Source organism: Tetrao urogallus, assembly GCF_951394365.1.
Source record: "Tetrao urogallus genome assembly, chromosome: 7".
Taxonomy (NCBI): domain Eukaryota; kingdom Metazoa; phylum Chordata; class Aves; order Galliformes; family Phasianidae; genus Tetrao; species Tetrao urogallus.
In genome coordinates, this window is record NC_136820.1 from 50,387,537 (window position 1) to 50,411,800 (window position 24,264).

The following is a 24,264-nucleotide window of genomic DNA, read 5'->3' on the forward strand; positions in this document are numbered from 1 at the left end:
CTCTCTCTCTGTCTTTTCAAGTCACATGAGAATGGCATACCATCATATCTTATTGCCAGTAAGGTATAGCTATACAAATCTAAATGTCACAGTGGGATGCAAATAAACATTTAACATATTGTTTTGTGCTGTTTCACCTTTATTTACTCCAAGGAGATCTCAAACATTGTGACCTCCATGTACATCACCCAGAGTAGCTCGGAGTTGGGTCACCATTATCATCAGCAATTTGGTCTTGGTTGATTGCTTTGATTTTTGGTCTGCAAGTAAATCCTCTTTTCTGCAGAGCATGCTACAGTGGCAGAAAGTTTCAGGGGAAAGTACTTTCTTCACAATAGTGTTTTAAATCAGCTCAATTGTGAGAAAGAAACAGATGAAAAAATGTGGGATTTGCCTGAATAAGCATAGACATTTGTCACTGCTGAGGTCTGCATGTGGCCTTTTCATGTGGGCAAGAATTTAGAGCAGTGATCTTGTCTGTGAAATTTAAGGCATCAGTTATCCCATTCTTATAGTTAATATCTAAAGTCAAGTTGTCAATAATCAGGATTGCCTGTTCTGTGAGGGGATTAATAGGAGTCCAGGTGGCTGAACTGCTGTTGGAAACATCTGGAGAGTGGATATCTGATGTCAGGTGTGATGAATCCCAGCCTTGATGCCCTGATTGAGCAATACAGCATGATAGGATTTACAATCCTGTTCAGCTAAGTGAAGTGGTTTTCCAAGGCTATCAGGGGAATAATGAACCCTGAGTGGCTGCCTTGATGAAAAGCCATACTCAAGCATGGCTGTGCTCAGCTCCCTAATGCTCCTGTGCTCAGGTGATAAATGGGTGTGTGCATCAGGGAGAACAACATCTCAATTCATGCTGTGTTGTATATCTATGAAGATATGACAGCTTATTGTTGGGGATTTTCACTGTCCTCTCATAAATATCTGATAAAAAAAAAGAAAGGAAGAAAAACAATAGAAAAATGGAAATACTCATGTTGCATTGGGTATTTCTTGTTAGGCAGTCTGGAGAATTTAGTACTGTGGGCACACGTCGTGTGTGTCTTAGGGTCAGAAAACCATGCCTGGTGTGTTGTACTAATAAGTGAGGATGTAACTCTAACCTTTTAATATCAGTGGAATTCATGCTGTGAAGTTGGGCGTAATAAAAGATAAATCAAAGCACTTGATTAACTGATTCCAGCAAAGGCTCGTCGCTGATGAACATCCCAGCTCTTCCTCTGGGCTCCTGTGGAGAACACAACACAGAAAAATGAGTTTCACCTAAAGATGCTTCTGCTTTGGTGCTCAGGAAACATACACATACGTACATATACATATGCACTTACACATGTTGTGAAAGGATCTGCCTAATCCTTCTGGATTTGTTGTTTTATTCAGTCCTTCAGTCACAGAGTCAAAGAATGGCTTGGTTTGGAAGGGACCTCAAGGATCACGAAGCTCCAACCCCCCACCAATGCAGGGCCACCAACCTCCCCATTTCACAGCAGCCCAGGCTGCCCAGGGCCCCATCCAACCTGGCCTCCAACACCTCCAGGGATGGACGGGGCATCACAGCCTCTCTGGGCAGCTGTTCCAGCACCTCACCACTCTCTTGGTAAAGTACAGTCAGGAAGTTAGGAACTTACCATATTTACATCATATATCATACATCATACAGAAAACTAGAAAGTTGGGAAAGTTCTTTTTGAAGATGATGATCTTGACTGAAGATGGTCTTGAATGATGGTGTCTTTGCATGCTGAATATGCTGAGATAACTTGAATTTGTAAACTCGTGTACCTGCAAGCCCCAAGACAAAAGATCATGATGTATTATGCTGAAATATGCCATTTCCACATCTCAGATATTACCACTTTTTCCAAGTGGCAGACATTGCTACATGAAGTTCACATACATGTATCTCCTTATAAATGCAATTTGGTGTAATACTGTTTCAGCATGTTCCGCATCTCACTCACACTATTTCTTTATTACTCTTTTAAGATTCTCAGATAGCAGATAATCTCCTGAAGTTGTCTGAAAGCCTAAAGCAGTGTTTCAGAGGAAAAAGTAATGGGTAATACATAATGATTGCAGTGTAAAACCAAAACCTTAGAGCTCTCTTTGGAAAAGCAAAACCAGAGGTAGAGGTATGGCTTTCATTCAATACTGGGTTTTCTTTTGGAAAAATAAAGGTGATCAGAAAATTAAGCAGATTTAAGATAAGCCATCAGCAAAGCCATTTCCACATGCCTTCTAAACACTTCATAGTTGACTCACTAGGTAAATAATTAGTTTTCAAGCTGACAAGCATAAGTAGAGCTCAGACATGATAAAATAGGGATAAGCTTCAGGCAAAAGTGAATATCTGTATTGCAACCTACTCCACAATTCAGCTTTAAAGCAGATATGTCTTTGTTTTGCTTGCTTCTACTTCATACATCATCTATATCCGACTTTGCATGCTATAACATTTATCTTGATCAGCAGTACATAGGATAGAAGTGTTCTATTCTGTTAATAGAGTTGTATTAATAAAGCTTGAATAATATCTTGTTTCATTCAATCCTGTCAAATCCATTCAATCTATTATTAGATTAAAGCTGGAGAAGTCTCAGTTAACATCTTTTATTGCCTCCACCTCCAGCTCTCAGTAGTCACACTAAAATTAAAGCTCAGAGCTGAAGACTTATTTTGGCAGAAATCAAGAAGCAGAACTTAGATTATTTGTGACTAAAAAAAATCAAAGTGTTTTTAGAAAGAAAAGATAAACGGTCTTACAAAAAGAATTTATGAGGGCTGCTCCAAAAATAATGCCTCCTGTTTTATGATGATGGCCCTTGATGTCAGAGGAAGATGTTGGTGGGATGGTAGTGGAGGTTGAACCTTCCCACCAATATTCCAATACGTTTTGTTGCCTTGGGACAGACGGCAGCAGAGAGACAGTCTGCTAGAATGGCATCTGATGTGAAAGTGCATATGAAGATGTGACTGAATTCCCCCATGAGGAAAAATAGAACACATTCACAAGGTTTATGGAGATCAAAAAGTGGATGTGAGCACAGTGGGGTGCATTTCAGCAGTGGTGACATAAACAGGGGGTCATCTCTGCTGGTGCGGATTTGTACAAGCGCAGCATGCAGGCTCTTGTTCATCGCTGGTGAAAATGCATAGCGAGTGGTGGTGACTGTTGAAAGATAATTTTTTGTAGCTGAGACTATGTTCTACCAAACAGTGCTGTTGTGCTTTTTGTAGCTGTTGTTATTTTCCATGGAAATAAGTAGGAGGCACTACTTTTGGAGCAACCTAGTAAAAGTGGCTTACTGTCCAGCACAATTGCTTTGCCTTTCCAGACGTGGTAGGGATGACTCTAGCTGAATATTTTAAAGGGGTTCCTCAGATGTATATTTCATTGGATGCATAATTTCTCTCTCCAGTTCTGGATGTGGAGTTTTGCCTTGATGCTGTAAGTCTCAGCCCAAGCTGTGCTGCATTTTTATGCATTCACAGAACTGCTCTCTTCTCAGGAGAACTCATTTCCCAACAACACCAATTACTGTCACCTACTTTTAGTTGAGATTAATCACAAGACAAGCAGAACTAGCTATACTTAGGCCTGTCAGGCTGATACGTAACTGATGTAACAGCTGCATTTATGCTTACTGTTCAGTCTGTTGGTACAGAAAGCTGTTAAGGTACTTTTAGCTCAGGAAAAGCCTTTTTATTTTTGCTGTTTTTGACATAAGAATCCCTTCCAAGACAAAATTCTCATTGGGAATTGATCTGCATAAGCAGCACCACTTATATGTGCACTTAATCAGTAAATTTGGGGTTTTTTTTCTTTCTTTCTTGGTTAAGATAGTCAGTAGGCAAGTGATTAAACCCAAGTGATTTCAGTCAGAGCATGCTTGTTGAATCATAGAATCATAGAAGGATGGGAAGGGAATGGCGAAGGGGATATAGGAAGGGAAGAGTTATCATAGCTTTTAACTAATTTTTGATAGCATAAATGAAAAAAAAAAAAAGGAAAAAGAAAAAAAAAAAGCTGTAAGTTCTTGCTCTTTTGCCTAGATTTGAGAAGACAAGAAGTAACAGATTTTGTCTGTATTAATCTCCAGTTAATCTTCATCCTGTTTCCCTCCTGATTTCCACGTGTACCTCTGTCTCTTCCTCTGTTTCTTAGTTAATCAGGAGTTTAATGGCATATATATCTCTGAGCATCTGATGGAATTATAGGTGTCCCTGTTCATTGCAGGAGAGTTGGAGTGCATGGCCTTTAAGGGTCCCTTCCAACTCAAACGATCCTGTGATTCTATATTGTGCCATTCCAATGTATTCAATCATCATGGGGATAAAGTCCAGGCATATCCTCAAGGGGCAGGCATTGAGAGCAGGCTCTGTTTTTAATTAGAGTAATGGCATTCATTACCCGTAGCTGGCATTTATTTAGAGCATTCGCTGAGTGGGAAGCCAGTATGACCTCATGGAGTAGTAAAGCTCCAGCAATCTGGTGTCTGTGTTGTTTTTGCCCTCAACGTTCTTCATAATGTCAGGTTGCTCTCTTCACTGCTGACATTGTCTTGCCATCTCATTTCAGACATTTTAATGCTGAAAGCAGGAGCTGTCTTTCGCTGTTTTTTTCATGTAATGCTTAAGAATGATGAATTCCCACCTGAGTTGGAATATTTACCTGCTACTGGTATGTAAATACCAGCTTATGATTAAGTGCTGTGATAGTGGTCTTTCCAGGTAGAATCACAGCATCGTAGAATCCTTGGTGTTGGAAGGGACCTTTGAAGGTCATCAAGGTATTTGGATATGAAATTCCTGTGAAAGTACCTAGGAGCCATAAAATCCCAGAGCCTAACCACTGAAGGAAATTAAGGTTACGTTTGTAGTTTCTTTTGGACACTTCAGTTGCTGTACTACAATCATAGAATCATAGTATCATTAATGTTGGGGAAGACCTCTAACATCATCTAGTCCAACTATTAATCCACCCCCGCCATGCCCACTAACCATGTCCTTTGGTGACACATCTCCACAGAATCTCCTAAACATCTCCAGGGACAGTGACTCAGGCCCATAGACTACACATCCCCGTGTGGTTAGTGGTGAGGTATAACTGCTTCTGACTTCCTCAGTGGTGAAGAAGCTCCATATTTTGAAATGGAGTCTTTTGAAACTCATGATGTCTTCCCCTCATATTAAGTCCTAAGGGTCATCAAAAATCTACCCTAGCATCCATGGAGGATTCTCAGTGCGCAAATCTTTTCACCAGCTATCAGCACCTACAGTGAAAATATCTATGAACCACTTGCTTTGCAAGCTTATTTTATTATTTCCCCTGACATATTTTTTTAAATATGTTTTCTGATAAGATGATGTGCTGCTCACAAATTCCAGTTGCCCTCTTCAGACACTGAGAAGAATTTGAGATGACCGCTCTAGCAGAAGACTCATCTGCTACTGCCCAGGCTCTAGTCTAAGTTTATAATGTCAGTGTTCACCAGCTGAATCAACCTGGAACATGAGACTTCCCGATTCTTAAAATTCATCCTCTGAAATTAGAATAAAATATAAACTACACTGTTGCAGTTAGGCAAAGGCAATTCTTAAAGATACCCTCTCAGTGTGCAAAGGCTCTGAACAAATTGATGTGTGCCTCAGAAGGCACATATTTGTCTTATGAATATTATGCCTGTATACACGGAATGGGAAAGGTCACCAAACATGAACATTTCTGGATGTTTTTTCAATTCTGTGTAATTTCATCCTACTAAAAGCATTTCTTCATATATTAGCTCTTCCATGTTTACAATCCACCCACAGATGCACATCTATCTAACAGTGCATACAACTAAATGAATAGGATTTTAATATCAGCAGGGGGAAGTACGCTAAAAACAAACAAGATTATGTTACAGAAATGAAATTAGATTACATCTCAGCTACCAAAGACAGTGGGAGAATGGAAGAATGGGCTGTATTAATTACAAAAGATGATGTTTAGACATGCATTCCTGTCTATAAAAAGGCTGATTGATACCAACCTATTACTGAGGTTACTATTGACTGAGCCAACTACTGATTTTGGAAGGCAAGATATGTCTCTGAATGGTTTTAAATGCCATCCTTTGCACTTGGCTTGCCAAGAGTAAATTTGGCCATTGGTAATTTGGTAAATGTGAATGTCTTTAAGAAAACTTTATCTTGTATTTCATGGCAAGCTTTGGACCCTTGATTCTCCTCAATAAAAATAATCATGACAACTTTGCATGGTTTCCTGTCACAACAAAAATATCGCAGGCCTTTAGACTTCTCATGGTAAAGTAAACCCACATCTGAGAAAGGAAAAATAAAGCAGAGTGAGAGGACATTTTTCCAGGAAAACTGCCTTAAATCAGTCTGAAAGCACGCTTAGCTGCCTGTAGCATTTCCTTTTGACAAAGAAAAAGTAATAATCATCTCCAGCTGTGACCCTAGCAATAAACACATTCCTATTGTCATTCTGAGGCCATAAACCCACAGTTTCTCTGCTGGAAACAAAGAGTCATTCAGGTGCCAAGCATGAAGGCCTATTACTTGTACAAAAAAAAAAAAATAAAATAAAATAACAAAAACAACCTATGTACTTATGGGAAGTTCACAATCAATGTAAGAAGTACATATGCTTTCAAGTGGAGTGGATCCACAGTTCTCAGCAGTTTTCATATCATCGAGTTTAAGTCGTCTTGGGCTTCTTCCCAGCTGCAGAAGACACACAGTTTAAAATGTTATTTTGTTCTTCCAGTTCAATTTTTACCATCTCGTGTCTTACCTGACTCACCTGCTGTGGACCAGATTATGCTTCCAGTTACACAAGGGTAAACCAGCATGATAAGCTCCCTGTAACCCCTAGTTACATTGGAGGGGCAGAGAAAAGCTGTATAAGTTAACTTTGATGCAAGGAACATGAAGTAGCTCTTAAAGTAGAAGCAATTGTAGTGAAGAATGACAATTACATAATTTTTTCCTTTCACATAGCAAAAGGTATGGTTTTACCAAATGCCATGGGGACTCACACATAGGCTTATGGGAAACTATTCAGTATTTCACTATTCATTCATCCAAATGCATTGAGTCACTGAATCAGAGACTATCCCAAGTTCAAAGGAACTCACGAATATTGTTAAGTCCAACCCTCCCTTCTTTTAGTTTGAAGCCATTTCCCCTTGTCCCATCACACAGACCCTGCTACAAAGTCTTTCCCCTTCCTTCTTGCAGCCCCTTTAGATACTGAAGGCTGCTCTCAGCTCTCCCCACAGCCTTCCCTTCTCCATCTGCACAGCCCCAGCTCTCTCATCCTTGTCCTCACAGGGAGGTGTTCCATCCCCGGGATCATTTTTCTGGCTCTCCTCTGGACACAATCCAACAGGTCTGTGTCTCTCCTGTACTGAGGATTGCACATCTGGATGCAGTATTCCAGGTGAGGTCTCACAGTACAGAGAAGCGCAGATCACCTCCCTCACCTTGCCAGCCACAAGTCTCTGGGAACAGCCCAGGGTATGGTTGGCCTTAGGGCTGCAAGGGCACAGTGCTGGATCATGTCCAGCTGCCCCCCACTGCTGCCCCCAGGTCCTTTTCAGCTGTGCTGTGCTCCATCCTTACACCCTCTGTTTGAGCTGATAATGGGGATTGCCACAACCCAGGTACAAACCTTGCACTTGGCTTTGTTAATCCTCATGAGGTTCTTCTTGGCCCACTGCTCAGCCTGTCTAGGTGTCTTTGGATGACATCTTGTCCCTCAGGTGCGTCCATTGCACCACACAGCTCGGTGTCACCCGCACTGTGAGGGTGCACTCAATGCACTGCTGATGTCACTGATGGAGATGGGAAAGAGCACAGATCCCAGCACTGAGCCCTGAGGGACACCGCTGTCACTACTCTCCATCCAGATGTGGAACTGCTGGCCACAGCTCTGGGTACATCTCACAGCAGTGCCTCATCCACTGAAAAGTCCCACCCATCAAATCCACATCTTTCCAACTTGGGAAGAAGGATGTCATGAAGGACTGTGTCAAAGGCCTTACAGAAGTACAGATAAATGACATCAGTGGCTCTTGTCTTGACTCAGATTTCAATCAATTTAATTTAACATTTATAAGTGACACTTTGCAAAAAATATAAATCGCTATAGGAACCAGGATGAACGTTGTTAACCCGATCATCAAAGCCAACCTCTGTTTCCACATGAAATTAATTTATTATTGTTGCATAATGAGTATCTAATTATCTGCTATTTCTATTCAGGCTTAGTTTCGTTCAACTGAATGTCTGAAAGAGGTCATCAGGGTAAACCATAATCAAGCACAGTCTGAAAATTAGCCTGAAAACTGTTTTCCCAGTCTGAGTTTCACCCATCTCTGTTTACTATGAAAAAATTGCTACAAGTCATCACTGACATCTGAAACTCTTTGTGGGACAATACTTCAGTTTCACTGGATTTCTACAGACATAGAGGCTGGCAGAAAGAGAATGAATTCTGATGAATTATGAACTACACACACATCATAAACAGCTCACAAATGTCTGTGTCTTAATATGCAGATCTCAGTGCTGCCAGATTAGAAACCCTCAAGTTCAGTGATCTCCATGGTTCCTTATATTTTACTCTGTCTTTTGGCTCTCTTTCACAGCTGTTGAAAAACCCAGATGAATGCAAATCCTATTTTCTTTCCTTTTTTGTTTATGACATCAGTGCAGGTTCCTGCCCTTTGTGCTGCTCTTGACTATAAAGGGGAGCACACAGCTCCTAAGCTTAAAGCATATGGTCAAAAACATTCTATTTTCTAGATTTCGTATTGCAGGAAAGACAGATTGGTTAGGAGAAAATTGAAAAAAGGGGTTAAAGAAAGAAAAGAAGACCAGATTCTCAACAAGATTTCAGGAAGACGTCCCTAGGACCAAGAAACGTTGTGTGATGATACAGTGATATGATGGCAGTGTAGTATAAAGGTGATATATGGTGATAAAACATTTTCCCCCTACAGCTGTTTTTACAGACCTGCAGATCTGATCAATTTTAATTAGAATAATTAAATCATAGAATCATGAAGGTTGGAAAAGGCAGTGTTTTGTGAGGATTTCTTCATCTGTCCTAATTGCCTCTGTGAAACCTGGGAAAAAGGCAGAGTGAATGGTGAAGAAATACCTTCCTCTCTGAATATTCATCCTCACACTACTGTGCACTTTAACATTCACCTACCATCCTAGATGGAGAAATATGACTGACCAACATCTTTTTTTCTCAGTTTTGTACATCACAGAATCATAGAATCACCAGTGTTGCAAAAGACCTCCGAGATCATCCAGTTCAAGTGTCCACCTATCATCAATATTTCCCCAATAAACCATCTAAACCACGTCTCTTAGTATAACCTATTCATGTTTCTCGAAAACCTCCAGGAATTGCGAATCAACCACCAGGCTGGGCAGCCTGTTCCAGCATCTGATGACTCTTTTGGAGAAGAAATTGTCCCTGATATCCAACTGAACCTCCCCTGGCCCAATTTGAGGCTATTCTCTCCTGTCCTATTGCTGTTACATGAGAAAAGTGGCTGACCCCCACCTTGCCACCACCTCCTTTCAGGCAGTTGTGGAGAGCCATAATGTCTCCCCTGAGTCTCCTCCAGACTAAATAATCCCAGTTCACTCAGCGGCTCCTCATAGAACTGTGCTCCAGACCCCCCAAGCTTCACTGCCCTTCTCTGGACACGTTTCAGGGCCTTGATGTCTTTCTTGTAGTGAGAATGTTATTTCAACATCTCAAGTCAAAAACTGCAAGAACACGTAAGTCTTCATATGAAACATCTGTTTTCTGTACTTTGCTTCCCCAGCAAGCTTTTCTGCTCTAACCAGTGAAAGTTGGAATAACTGGCTGTATTCTTTGCACTTGACAGGGGAGATGGCACATTGTCTGTCCTTTCTTACATTCTTTCATCTTCCCATAGCCTGTTCCAGTCTGTGCAGCTAAAACGATCTCTGAGACGCTGTTTAATTCCAACAAAGGAGATCTAGCTGGCTCTGACAATGCAGCATGTTCCTATAAAGAGAGAAAGTGTTCTCTATTCCTCAATAATTCCATCTTCATTGTGAGTGACAAATAGTTCAGTCAATTCTTGGCTGCCATCTGATAGGATTATCGTAAATAGCCTCTGTGAGGCATCATTTTTATGCACACACACTCATCCAAATTAAGTGATAATCTTGTTGATACTGGAATTAAATAATAAAGTGGGCACCAATCACTTCAAACAACAGCAAATAGCAATCTGGTATCTTATTAATAATTAAAAAGCAGCAGATTCTCAGCTCGTACAAACTGGCATTTCTGCAGTGAAATCAGTGGCACTGGATTAATTTTTTTCCTGTGGGGGATTTGACCCTTTATGTCTTTATACAACTCCTGTAGCATGTTACATGTTACGTTTGGCTTGCACTCTATCTCATCTATAGTGATGGATGTACAGCAAAGAACAATATCATTCTCATGGGATAAATTATGCAACCATTTCTGTTTTGCAGTGTTTCTGTTCATTTTGAGTCTGATTCTTGAAACAAAGAGGATACATGGGACAGACAGAAGTTCAAAGCAGAGCATAGTATTTCAAGAAAATGTGTGGGTCTGGATGCAAACCACTTATTCCTTCTTGTGCACCTGGCTATTATAGGAAGTGATAAAATTTCCCTGTGTTGCTCAATCCCGCAACAAGGCAGTGAATAATATTCCATTCACCATTATAAAAAAAAAAAAAGTGCTTGAAGAACAAAGGAATCATTTTCTTTTAACATTCAGTTTCAGGTTTTAATTATCATATTGTGGCAAGTCGGCTACGATGCTGTAACAGCCCATATGCACAATATAAGCCCATAGGAAATATTAATGCAGCAGTAATTGAGCTCTTTTATCCTTTTTTTTTTCCTTTTTTTTTTTCTCTTCTTCACAAATGCCAAGTAAGGGAACTTAGCTTCAAATTATTTCAGTGAGGTTAATTTATAATACAGATCATTACATATGCCATGCAGTATTTAGAGAGCATCTGATCAATAACCGTTGCTCAGTTGATGATACAGTAATTTTAACTTAAGTCATTACTTTGGACTTTCAACATGGTCTCACCAAAATGAAGGTAACAATTCACAGAAGCATAGGAGCAAAAATTCTTCTACCATCGATTCAGTGCAAACTGAGAGCTTCTTCTCTTCTCTCAACACTGACATTGATTCTCTCAACATTCTCTCAACATCATCTCAAACATTGCTTCAACTCATGTCAGATCCTTGATGCCACTCAGCTGCCACCACTCTGTCTACATTGTCAGCCAGAGGGAAATGTGCTACTCCTCCTGCCCAAAATCTGTAACAGCACAAAATCCCATCCAACAGCTTCATTTTCTCATCCAGTAATTCGTCTTCAATTGATGTCAATTCAAAGACAACTCACAATGAAGATTTCTGCTAACTGTTCCTGCTACTCTGCTTTACAGTGTGCTCTCATTTCTGGTTTTATTTATCTAGCTTTAATTTTCACTTAATGTCTGCTGCTTTCCCATTCTTTGTCAATTTTGAGGATGATGGAATCAGGAATGCTGTCTACTATAGCTGCTTAGATACTAGAAATAAGCAGATAAACATGGTTCATTACTTAGGTCATTTCCTTCTGGAATGTTTTAAAAAGTTATTTATGCATAAAAATTATGGAGGAGATTGTTAGCTTTTTTTTATTATCTTTTTATTATCATTTCATGCTATGATCAGCTACAAAACTCTTCCAACTAATTGAGAATTCCCATTAATTAATACTCTCAGCCCACTCCGATTCATTTGGCATCCTGAACAGCTAGACTGTTGGGCCTGCTCTGAAATCAGTTATGCAAATTACCCATTGATTACATCAGTAAGGCAATGGCCTTGTGCACATGCACCATATTGATGGAGTGCAGCAGAAGGTGTTATCCATACTGAGTGTCTTTTCACATTGATATTTGGAGTTATTAACTCCGCTGCTCAAATGATAAGACTTAAATGATGTGATGTTGTGTCTGGACTGATTAACCTTGTTTCTCTGTGGAGCTAATTAGTTTAGTTGCCACGCTGTGCTGGCAGATCTATGGAGTAATATGGTTCTGTCTCTAACAAGTTTTCCTCCATATTAAGGATCTCTATATATGACTTCACTGTATGAAGTCATATATAAGTCATATTCAGAGTACCCCATAGCAAAGGATCCTGGATATATATTAAGAAAGATATATATAAGCTGTGGTAATCAGGGTATTAGGAACTGCCAATTCACCTTTTCTCTAAAAAAAGGGAAACACTGCTTTTTCAAGATATTAGAAATGTTAACCAAGCTCCAAATACTGTCAGAAAAAAAGGTCTCTAGAAGAGAAAACAAGTCATTAAGCCAGAAAAAAATAGAACTGGCAATGGTTCTGGGAAGGAAGAGTCCCACCATCAGTTTTGAGTTTGGACAGCTGGTTCCAGACAGCACCCACTCAACAGTGGATGCGGTTTCCTCAGCAATCTATCCCAAGGGCTGGAAGCAGAAAAAAAACTGGGAGAAGAATTTTAGGATGAGCACTGTAAGAGTAATAGCAACATATTCTTCATTTCTCACTGTAAGAAATGAGGGGAGATTCTCAAGCACCAACTTTGCTTCAGATAAATCTCACTGGCTATCATCTACAGACAAAAGAGAGAAAAGGGTTTCATTTCAAGAGAACCACAAATGCTGAAATCAACTCTTGCTTGAAATCAGTCTCTAAAGAAACTGTCTTTCTGCAACAATAACAGAAGGAAGCTGAAGAATAAAATATCTCAGACTAAATAATCCCACATTGAAAACAATCTGGTATATAGATGTCTGATACAGATCTCACTGGGAAAAGGAATCATACCCACTGCATCTCTATGGCCCAGGTTTCTGACCGGTGTGAGGTTGGTATGTTCAGGAATTGTGCCATGCAGCTCTCTTTGGACTTGCATTTAGCAGCTTCATCATTTTGATATGATAGAGCATCGTTCCCTATTGATATACAAGTTATTCCTAACTGAAGAGGAAAGGGTGTAGGTTGACTTAGACACTGAGCAGGACATTGAAGCCTCCTTCTGGTTGCAGAATCACCCAAGAGAAAACTCATAATAAGAGACTATATTTAAAAGAAGAAAAAAGAAAAAAGAAGAAAAAAAAAAAAAGAGAGAGAGAGAAAGCATTGACTAAAAGAATCTTTGATTAAAGGAAACCTTTGATTAAAAGAACCTTTGATTAAGTGAAAAAGCCCAGTTCCCCAAGCACCGAAAACACAAGATATTGGCACTGCAGTCTTCAAAAATTCAGGCAGCCCAAAGGGATTGTGTACTTGTCCAAAGAAGCCTTGCAAAGCTCCTGACATTCACCTGCCACTCGTAAGTGCCAATAGCTTTGACAGGTGCATAAATTCAGTTTCACACCTTCAGTGCCACGTATTTTTCAGTAGCTTTCAAGGCTCAGCAATCTGTTGAAAGGTTTATTTCTCTGACAGATACCCTGCAACGGGCATGCTTGCTTTTGAGAAGCTACGAAAGTCATACTGACTCTAGGTTTAGAGAAAATAGGGCTTCAATCCTCAAACTTATAGACCAAACTTGGACCATTTTACACTTGGAGAAAAACTGCCCCAGAAATAAAGTGTGAAATGATAGAAGTAGTTGTCATGAGTTGTCCTGTCTGTATAAGAGCTCATTTCTTGGTGGATTATGAAGGCAATATGATTTTCAGCAGATGCTTGGAGGGGAATCCAGAACAATATCCTCAATGACTTGCTGGCATGACTCATGGCCAACAGGAAACAAGGCAGTGATAAGCTCAAATGAGGCTGTGGGAGGCAGTATACTAAAAGCTCTTCATGAACATCATTCTTTTACCCATTCTTATGGTTTGTGGTGGTGGCGGAGGGAGGGAGGAGTTGTTTTGTTTTGTTTTGTTTTTTGCAGTGAAGAAAAGAGAATAATTAGGGCAGGACATTCTTTCAGGCAGTATCTCCTCTAGGTAGGAAAGCTGGAGGGTAATTTTTCAATGAAACCCAATTTGGAGCAACCCACTTGTCTCTATACGTGGCAGGTTATGACCACTGTAAAGTATCACTTTGGTTTTATTTCCCCTGAACCAACCCACAGCTCCATTACTCTTTGTTATTTGGCTATGCAGTCTTCTCCCTGATTAAGGAGGATCGGGCTGCTATTACACATTGTTTCTATAGTTGATAACAAAAAAAGCTTATGGGATATGATTCTCATAACACATTTTATGCATTTTCTTTCAGTTGAGATCCTATAATTAAAAACTAATTTTCAATGTGTTGATTATAAAGGAAAAGGAAATAACTTTGCCTGGGGTAAAAAGTAATAACAAGTGATATACCTCACTTGCCATTGCCTCCCAAGAACCTAATGATCACATCTCCATTCCTATTAATTCTATCTCCATGCCACTCCAAGTTATGGTTCACCTGAGTCAGAATACAAAAAGGATATACATTTCTACGTAGCCAACTAGACTGAGTCACATCCTATTCATTCATTTGCCATGCCTGTAAAATACATCTGGAATATTTTAGAGATTTCTTTATTACTCACTGCATATTTTTATAATTATATTGTGTTTTGCTTAAAAAAAATCCAGTTGAAAAAAGAAAAAAAAAAAAACCAATAACAAGCAGAAATAATGGGAAGAAAATTGAGTAGACAACTATATCTCCATCATTTTCATGAGAGCTCTGCACTTCTGACTTTGATCCACAGTGTGCTGATAGGCAGCTGGAGGTAGCTGTTAGCTGGGTCCTTGATCTATACAAAATTAATGGCAGGATATACACAGGAAATTCGTAAAAAGGACTCGTTAGGCTCTCATCACTGCCCAATTAGGCTAATGATTCTGCAGGAATGTGAACTGGTAAATGAGGACTGTACTTTAGGACGGAGCTTTCAGAAGATCTGAATTAGGGGACTGAAACAGCAAAGAAGAATTTGCAGGAGTATAATGATATTTTAGGCAAGGATGTTGCATGAAGTTTTTAGCAGACAACTGAAAAATAAGCCATGTGTTTAGTTAGATAATTAAATCATGTTTCCTGGAGAAGTAGGGAGTGATGCAACTGTAATGAAAGTGAGAATTTCAGACATTAAACCTCCACTGGTAGGTACATATAACAGAGGTTTTAATAGGGCACAGCAAAAAACAGGGGGATGTAGAAAATTAAGAGGAAGCAAATATGTTGGGAACCATTTTGCTACCCTTATCTACTTAAAACTTAGATGACAAGTTTAAACTTGACTCATAGGTACCTTCAATCATCTTCGAGGAGAAACAAATACTTATAGAGAGTGATTCATCCCATCTTAAAATAGTTGTTTAACATGTCTGATAAAAATTACCTTCTAGAGGTGTTTAGAAGCACCTTTCTCTTACTACTGACCATGACAGGATCCTTATCAACTCCATGAGACTGCATATTTAAGTTTTAAATAGATGTTATTAGATTTTAAAAGGTGTTTGAGCTTTGTCTTGGAGCCTGATCAGGGCAATCACTTGAAGGCTCTGATATCTTTCAATTTCTTTTTCCAGTTCTGAGTATTTGATTAAAGTAGATTGGAAATTCTCCAAGTAGACTTCTTTCCCCCTCAGAAAATGCCAATACATATGTGTCAACATGGTTTATACATATAAATATATTTACATGTAAAAATATATATTTACATTGATGAGAGTATTGTAGATACAGAATACAGAGTCTTTGTCTGCTCCTGATACCTACTGTAAAGAAAATTCAATGTGGAGAAGACCACGAGGCTCTGGCTATAATTCAGTCTATGAGCTGTGGATATATATGTGTATATATCAGTGCATAAATACTCTCCATCAAAGATATAATAATGTAAGTATAAAACCCAATGAAAGGAACAAAATAGAAATTACCTACGAGAGTTCCTGTTCTTCCTGTTTGTACTGTCATGTTTGGGATCCTCTGTCTTGTGGTGCTTAGATGGAATTGTTCTACAAAGATATTTATAATCTGTATTTTTGGTGTTTTTTTTTTTTTCATAGTTTTAATAAAATAGATGGGAAAAAGGAAGTTGGACCAAAAAAAAAAACCACCCTCATATATTTGTTCTTTATATCTTTCTTCATTCTAACACACCTGCTTTATGAATTGTAGTTTATTCTAAAAAAAAAAAAACCTCTGATGAGTGCATTCATTTTATTTATTCGTGTTGTGTTCATATATATTCATAATTATTCATATTATTCAATTACTTTAGAGTCTGAGATCATCTGGTGAGGTTTGATTGTGAGCTATCCTGACCCAGAGAGGAGATTGAAAGGACAAACTGAAGCTCTCCCACTTTTAAATGACCTCATGGTATCATCTATTCCATGAAAACAAGCAGAGAGGCCTAATAACAACCATTCTACAGAAAGATAGCAAGGAGTCAAAGATCTGGGAGGAAACCAAGCATGTTCAGCCAGAAAAAAATACATCTCAGAAGTTATAGCAAAATATCCACTAAGAAATCTTTTTTCTTTTGATGCAATGATTGCACCATTTTAGGAAAATCATAGAATCAGAATCATAGAATGGCTTGGGTTGAGTGGAAGAGCCCCCAAGGATCATCAAGTTGCCATAACACTGTAGAAACCAGTAGAAAGTTAGGAAAAACCTACTTATTTTATTTATCCATCTGTTAATTTTTTTATTGTGCGTATGTCTGCATGTGTCTCTGCAGAGTCCATAAGGAGACTCAAGTTTTTGGTTTTTTTTTTGTAATCTGCAGTTTTACAGCGTGATTTGCCTGAATGATGCAAGAGGAAAGGCTATTTTTATCGAGCAGCTGTCAAAAGAATATGTATATATTTTCAACCATATGCAATGCATGCTTCTTGCTGAGAAGAACAAGTTTTTAACATTTCTGGTAAAAGCACTCGAAATAGCTGATTTGAGGATGACAGTTGTTTACTGGATTTACCAAATCAGAAAACAAGATAAAAGATGTCAGAATCCATTAGTGCAAGACAGGGGGGAAAAATCCACAGTTCACATCACTGTAGGGCTGAATAATGCATGACAAGGCACAGACAGCACAAAAGAACAAGAGTGCCCCAGCATTTGCTCTAATCTTTTACATTTAAATTAATACTAGCCATAGCTAATGACTTAATGAGTGTGCAGGATAAACTGGAAAAATAATAAAGTAGGATTTCTCTCAGACAACCATTAAGTCAGAATGGAATCAGTAATGAGGAAGTTTGAAAAAATGTATATATAGATTATCAAACATCTGAAGCATTAGTTATGGTTTTTAGATTTAATTCTCTGCTCTGTGACAGATTCCTGGGTTGAAGGTAAGCCACTCAAGTTCACCTATTACAAAATATCTGTAGGTAGGTTTCACATCCCAGCTTTTTGGGTGAGATTCACCTTACCTAAATGGAAATGTTTGCAGCGCAGGGGTGGGATTCAAATCCAAATGCAGACAAGTGAATGTAAGTCTGAGAGTCAGCTTCTATATAGGGAACACCATTTGGCAGCTCTGTTGGAGTTTTCCATATTGTAGCCATGCAGTATTGCTGAAGTTGTCCTGTATTTGAAGTAGCTTCTATAACTGGAGCTTTGTCCAGGTATGCCACTGTCATAATACTAAGTAAACATTTTTTGCCCCTCATTATTTCAGTGTTTTATCTGAGGAATTATGCCAGCTCCAAAGAGAGATATTCTTGGTTTTTCAGAATTCCTATGAGCACCATCAGATGAGCTTGCTATAGTTATTCCCATGTTCATCACACTTGGCTCAAACAGAGCTGTGCAATCTAAATCTCTGTATGAATTATTTAGTGCCTCTTTACTGCTCCGTAAGGTTAACGTGAGAACATCAGTTTATGTGGATTAGTTTGTTCAGAGGCTGCATTAAAAATAATAATTCAGTGGTAAACCATCACAGATGCCTTAACCTGAATCAGTAGCAAAAGTTCTCTCTAACGAACGGGGAAAACTTGGATGTGCAAAATTTAATTACTTTGATTGAATTATCCAGAAAATCAGGTTAATTACTCTCTTTTAAGACACTTTGGAGGCAAAAAATGCAAATCGTGGTTGGATTAACATAAAGCAGTAAGAAAACAAAGTCTTATGAAAAGTTCAGCGGTGTCTCATGGCCCAGTCCTCAGTTTATATCCCTTATGTACATCAGTGCATTCCAGCTCTCTGCTGTGACCTTTTACTTCCTGCTGTGCAGTGAGCGTATTTTGTTAATATTTGATATTGATACAGTATCAGTTCTTTGCTTCAGCTAAATATCACAGCTGAGTTTGGAAGCTAAACTTTCATACATACACATATAAATCTGATTTCTCGTAGTCTGTGATAGAATTCCTACAGTGGAGACCAGCAAGTAGGCAAAGGAACAAGAATCAAATTCTGCAGGCAATTAAACATAGTGACATACTTCAAGCAAACTCCTTCAATTGTGGACAATTCCAAGATCAGGATCAGTATATGTATTTTACCTTTTCTTTTCCTCACCTTTTCCTTTCTTTATTTTTTGTTTGGTTTATTACATTGCATTTTAGTTTACTTTGCATCCTGCTTCAGAAGCTTGCATCTCATTGCACAACAGCATGGAGATCTTGCAGGACAGAAGGTACATTTCATGGAATCATGGCATCACAGAATCATAGAGTCATTGAGGTTTGAAAAGACCTCTGAAATTCCTAGAACCTTGGACTTTATTAAGCCTTCCTGCAGTAACTGAAAGCATGCAGCCAGCAGTGTGTGCCCTGCCCATGAGCAAACTGCTGAACAAGCAGCAGCAGTATTTCTGAATGCAGTCAGAACAGCATGCACTCTCACTGGGATTCCTGGAAAGTTACAGCTAAGAGATGACAAACGGGCTAAGAAATTGGTGTCACAGTGTTTAAAAATCAAAAATGCAAGAACTGAACATTTTACTACTAATTTTACACTTGATAATCAGCCTTACATACCCATCAATAGATATTCTTAAGCTACTGCACATCTTGAGTAGCAGCAGAGAAGTTGTTCAAGGAGCTGGTCAATGGGCTGAAGAAATGTTGAAGCACTGTACTGAGGGACATGGTTTAGTGGGAAATACTGGTGATAGGTGGATGATTGGACCGGATGATCTTGGACATCTTTTCCAACCTCAGTGATTCTATGACTTGGAAGTTGGAAGTAGAATTGTTTTATAGCATCCTGTGAATACTCATTTAACTGAAAATAATAATAATAATAATAATAATAATAATAATAATAATAATAATAATCTTGAAGTTTTAAATGAATTTGGCTTAATAATCCAACCAAGGCTTTAGTCTTAGCCTTATTGAGGCTCTAGTCTTTTATATATAATGACCTGCCCAGTGAGGTGGTGGAGTCGCCATCCCTGGCAGTGTTCAAGAGGCGTCTGGATGAGGAGCTATGAGATCTGGTTTAGTGCCTGTGGTAGCAGTGGTGATGGGAGGGCGCTTGGACTGGATGATCTTGTAGGTCGTTTCCAACCTTGCAATTCTGATTCTATGATTTAATAGAAGATATCTTTGAAATTACCAGAGAAGTACTGAAATATCATAGAAAACAGAACTGGTAGGTGGATGCTGAAGATATTGAACCATTTCTACTCTTTGCAGAACTATCCCTGTTAGAAGATCCTACAGCATCACCTGCAATGGATTTGAAAATTATTACACACTGAAGATTATGAAGACAAATAGTGTTACACTTTTAAGAAGGGAATTCCCTGACGATGCTTAAATTAAATGTTTTCATCATATCTTCCCATAGCTTTTTCTTTTCTGAAGTGGAAATGTTGCTAAACACACACACACAAAAAAAGATGTGTTGAATCTTCCTTCTGCTGTTTTGTTTTTTTTTCCCCAAAAGATCATTAGCTATTTGGCACAAGTGCAGGCATGTGAATATATTTCACAGTAATAGCTTTTACAAATCTGATGATACATTTCAGAAGAGAGAGCTTTTCTATTAACTGCAATAGCTCTTGTTAGCAACTTCAGCGAAGTGAGGATGGTATTAAAAATTATAATCAATGACTCAGGAGAGAGCTACAAATTGCTTTGCCACATTGAAGGAAAATGAAGATTCCCCCAAACTTCTGTATAGCAGATGCATAAACAGGCAATATTGTGTAACACAGCAGGATAATGGCTGACTATCAATTTGACAAAATGATCCCACCAAATAGGAGTAATCAGAAATATATGATGGGAAGATGAGACCTTTATCATCACTGAAAAAAACAGAAGACTGCTAGAATTGGGCAAGGTGCCCAACTGTCAAAACAAATCAGTGAGATTTAAGACACATTCATACTTAAGGACCACGGAACATAGAAAATATTTACAGATAGCTTGCAAACATCTGCTAAAGGTGAAGACCTGCTAGAGGTGTCACAAACAGATGATTGTGAAAGGAGAGAAGAGATTACCAGAAGCAGGAAATACCCTTCCTAATGAGATTCCTATAATTCAGATGCACTGTGTTTATCTAACCAAAGCATAACCTAGAAGACTTATTGTTCCTTTGTCTTCATTTTCTATTTGTCTTCATTTTTCCTTTTTTAATGCCCATCTTATAAACTTCCACTTGTTATATCCCCTGGCTTCTGTTCACCATCAGGATGTATTGAACTATGGGTTTTTTGCCTCTTATACTGCAATTTCAAGACAACTTCAGAATTTGAATACTCTCCCCAATATGCCGTTATGTATCATATGCAAATGAGTGTTGATAGGCCTCTTTTTTCTACTCAACCAATAGCCCACTTTCATACACTCAAAGCTAACCTTGGAAATACAGTATGAAGGAGAACCTCACAGGTTTTTTGACCTTGGTAATATAATAGGGTGCCTTATACTACCACAGTGAAATATACTTTATACACTAAAATCATTACTCTCCTAAGAATGGAACACCTATGTCTCTTCAGGCATCCTAGAGCCATTCTTATGACAACATCTTTTAGATGAGAGCAAAATGAGATTATGTCAACTTAGGATGCAAAGCTTCAAGACAAGGTTTAGAGGCAGGGGAGCATAAATAAAAGATTATTAAAATGTATAAAAACTGAATAAATAAAAATTCATAAAGCAAAGAGTGGGATTGTTTTTATCTCAGAGGATCAGACTCTTACTTTCATACAGACGAAAAATAAGGTTGTCAGAAAGTTTGCCTTATTCTACTAATTGGATTCCAGTCTTCCAGCAATATGTTCATCCTAGCTACTATCTCTATTGAATAAGATATGCTTTGAAGGCATCAAATATCCCTTTATCCAGATATCAATGTATCCCCAGAATTCCTGATCGTATTGCAAGCCTCCTCCAAAAATATGAGATTTATTCTGCCCATTGCTTTTTAAATATTTATGAGAGGAGTACAGACTCCAAGATCAGTCAGTCAAACAGCTGGGATAGGGACTTGGATCCTACCTTACAATTGTCTATCAAATTTAAGTATAACCTCTTTTTCTGGCATAGTTTTGGCCTAATTCAACAAGCATTCTCCCACATAATTCCCAGGCATGATCTAGATGTTAGCCAGAGCTGGAGAGCACCCTCAGAAAGCAGCACAAGTACTTGGACCACTTTGGGTATCTCCAAGACTTTAACAGAACAGACAGAAGCTGTGCCATGCTGCTTAGAGTAAGAACCAGCAAATAGTCTCTAGCCAATTTCAATTATTAATGTAGCTTTAGCCCTACCATGGAGCCTCGGAAATGCTGATGCCTCAACAGTGAAATGGAGCCATCAGACAAGTAGGCAGTAAGCAAAGGTTGCTGCTGCCAGACCTGCTCACTGGCTAAGTTCTAGACTTAGCTATAGAAAGTCGCTTACTCATGTGAATGAAATCTCTCTTACAGGCTAAAAGGGATCGGTTTATGTTTACAAAACATAGATGTATGCTAAAAAAATGTGTCTCTGAGGAAGATTGATAGAGAAGGCCTGTTTCTGGATATTGAATAAGAGGAAACATGGTGCTAGCGAGATAACTTTACTAATTACAGCAGGTGTGGGTTGAATGACCTTTTCCATGCAGCTCTCTGAAGTCACAGAACGTCCTGATGCTTTTCCACAGACTACAGAGCATGCTCCAGGTGCCATTCGCCAAACCTGATCATTTTGTTCAACTCCTGGAGACTAACAGTGTCAGTCTGGGAGACCCAATGCATCTGTCACTGTTGTAACTGTCACATAAGGAAAAGGCCCAGAAATTTTAATGAGAATAAATGTTCGCTAAGTGTTATTTATCACGGCTAAAAATAGGAGCCTGTTCAGCAGCAGAATACCTCAAGTACAAACTGGTGATTCATTGGTGTGGTCAAAAATGAAGGGTGTATTTATTTCTAGATGGTGATTTCTCATTACTGTCCTAATTCTGTTACCAATGAAGCTGCTGATGTCATCACTAACTTCCCACACACTGATTTAAAGACCAGAAGGTTTTTTAAATCATTGAGTTTTGCTTCCTGCAGAACAGAACGCAGTACGACTTCACAACTGGTTCTCCATACAAGAACCTTTCACATAGGTACTCCAATAGGATCATTATTTACCATTAATTTCCCATTTTTTGTTTTGAAATAGTTAGATAATGGAAACTTCTACTGGCACTCAGATGACAATAATATTTTTTGTTTGCGTCTCCCTTGGGCAGAGATTCAGCATTATCTAAATTAAGGTGCCAGCTTTAGCACAGGTGTCTGGATAAAGATGAGCCTGCTGACAGATCAGCCAGATCACACAGTAGGCTTTACTGATGGTGTTGGCTACATCTCCACTGCCTATAGCAGGAGTTTAAACACTTGGATTGGAAACATTACGGTAGTTTCCAATTCAACAGTCTTAACCTGGAGCTGAATACACCCTGGGTCTTGCTTCACTGACCCAAGAACAGCTCAACGCACCTTGGAAGAGGTGATATGTCTGCTGGTAACTGCCAGGAAGGACAGTCTGCAGAAGAGTGAAGACTTTTTGGAACAGCAGCTGGAGGCCAGCTTGAAAAGTGCACTGCCAGAAACATCACTGGATGCTTTGGTCAGGAAACTTAATCCTGCCATAAGTGTTTGTCACATTTTGCCCTGGTACCTGGTACCCTGGAAGGCTGAGCAACCTGGATCTGTTCAGTCTGTGGAGGAGAAAATGGATGAGGCCAGGCTCTGCTCAGTGGTGCATAGTGGTAGGATAAGGAGCAAGCAATGGAGCACCTTTGCTATGAGTACAGGCTGAAGGAGATGAGTTTGTTCATCCTGGAGAAGGCTCCAGGGATACCTTACAGTGGACTTCTAGTACTTACAAAAAGATGGAGGGGGAATTTTTGTAAAGGCGTGAGGTAATAGGAATGAGGAAATGTCTTTAAAATGGAAGACAGTAAGTGTAGATTTGACATTAAGTCCCTGGGGAGGCCTCATTGCAGCCTACCCATTCTTAAAGAGAGTTTATAAACAGGAGGCAACTGATTTTTTATACTAGCAGATAGCAATAGGGTAAGGAGGAATGGCTTTAAACTAAAGCTCAAAAAGGGTAAATCAAGATCAGAGAGGGTAAGTTTAGGTTACATTTAAGGAAAAAATCTTTTACAGTGAGGGTAGGAAGGCACTGGAAGAGGTTTCTCAGTGATGTGATTGATGCCCCATCCCTGGAGACTTTCAATGTAAGGCTGGAACAGGTCCTGGGCAACCTGATCTAGCTGGGGTGTCCCTGTTGATTGCAGGGGAAGTTGGGCGAGATGGCCTTCAGAGGTCACTTCCAATTCTCAGGATTCTGTGATTCTATGATTCTAAAAGAGAGGAGATTTAGTTTAGATGTTAGGGGGAAATTCTATACTCCTGAGGTGGTGAGGTCCTGGCACTGCTGCCCAGGGAGATGATGGATGCTATATCTCTGAAGTCCTCACGGCTAAGTTGGATGGGGCGTTAGGCAACGTGATCTGATGTGTGTTGTCCCACCCATGACATAGTTTTGGAACTGGATGAGATTAAACGTCCCTTCCAACTCAAACCGTTCTACAATTCTTTGATTCTATGATTCTGAGTCAGAGAATGATTTTTTTCTCGCCTATAAATGGCTCTGATAGCAGAAAACAGATTCTGTCTTATTCATTATAAGTAGTAGAGTTGGAGATGTGTCTGTTTTTGCCTTTAGGTTTGGTCCAGCCAGGA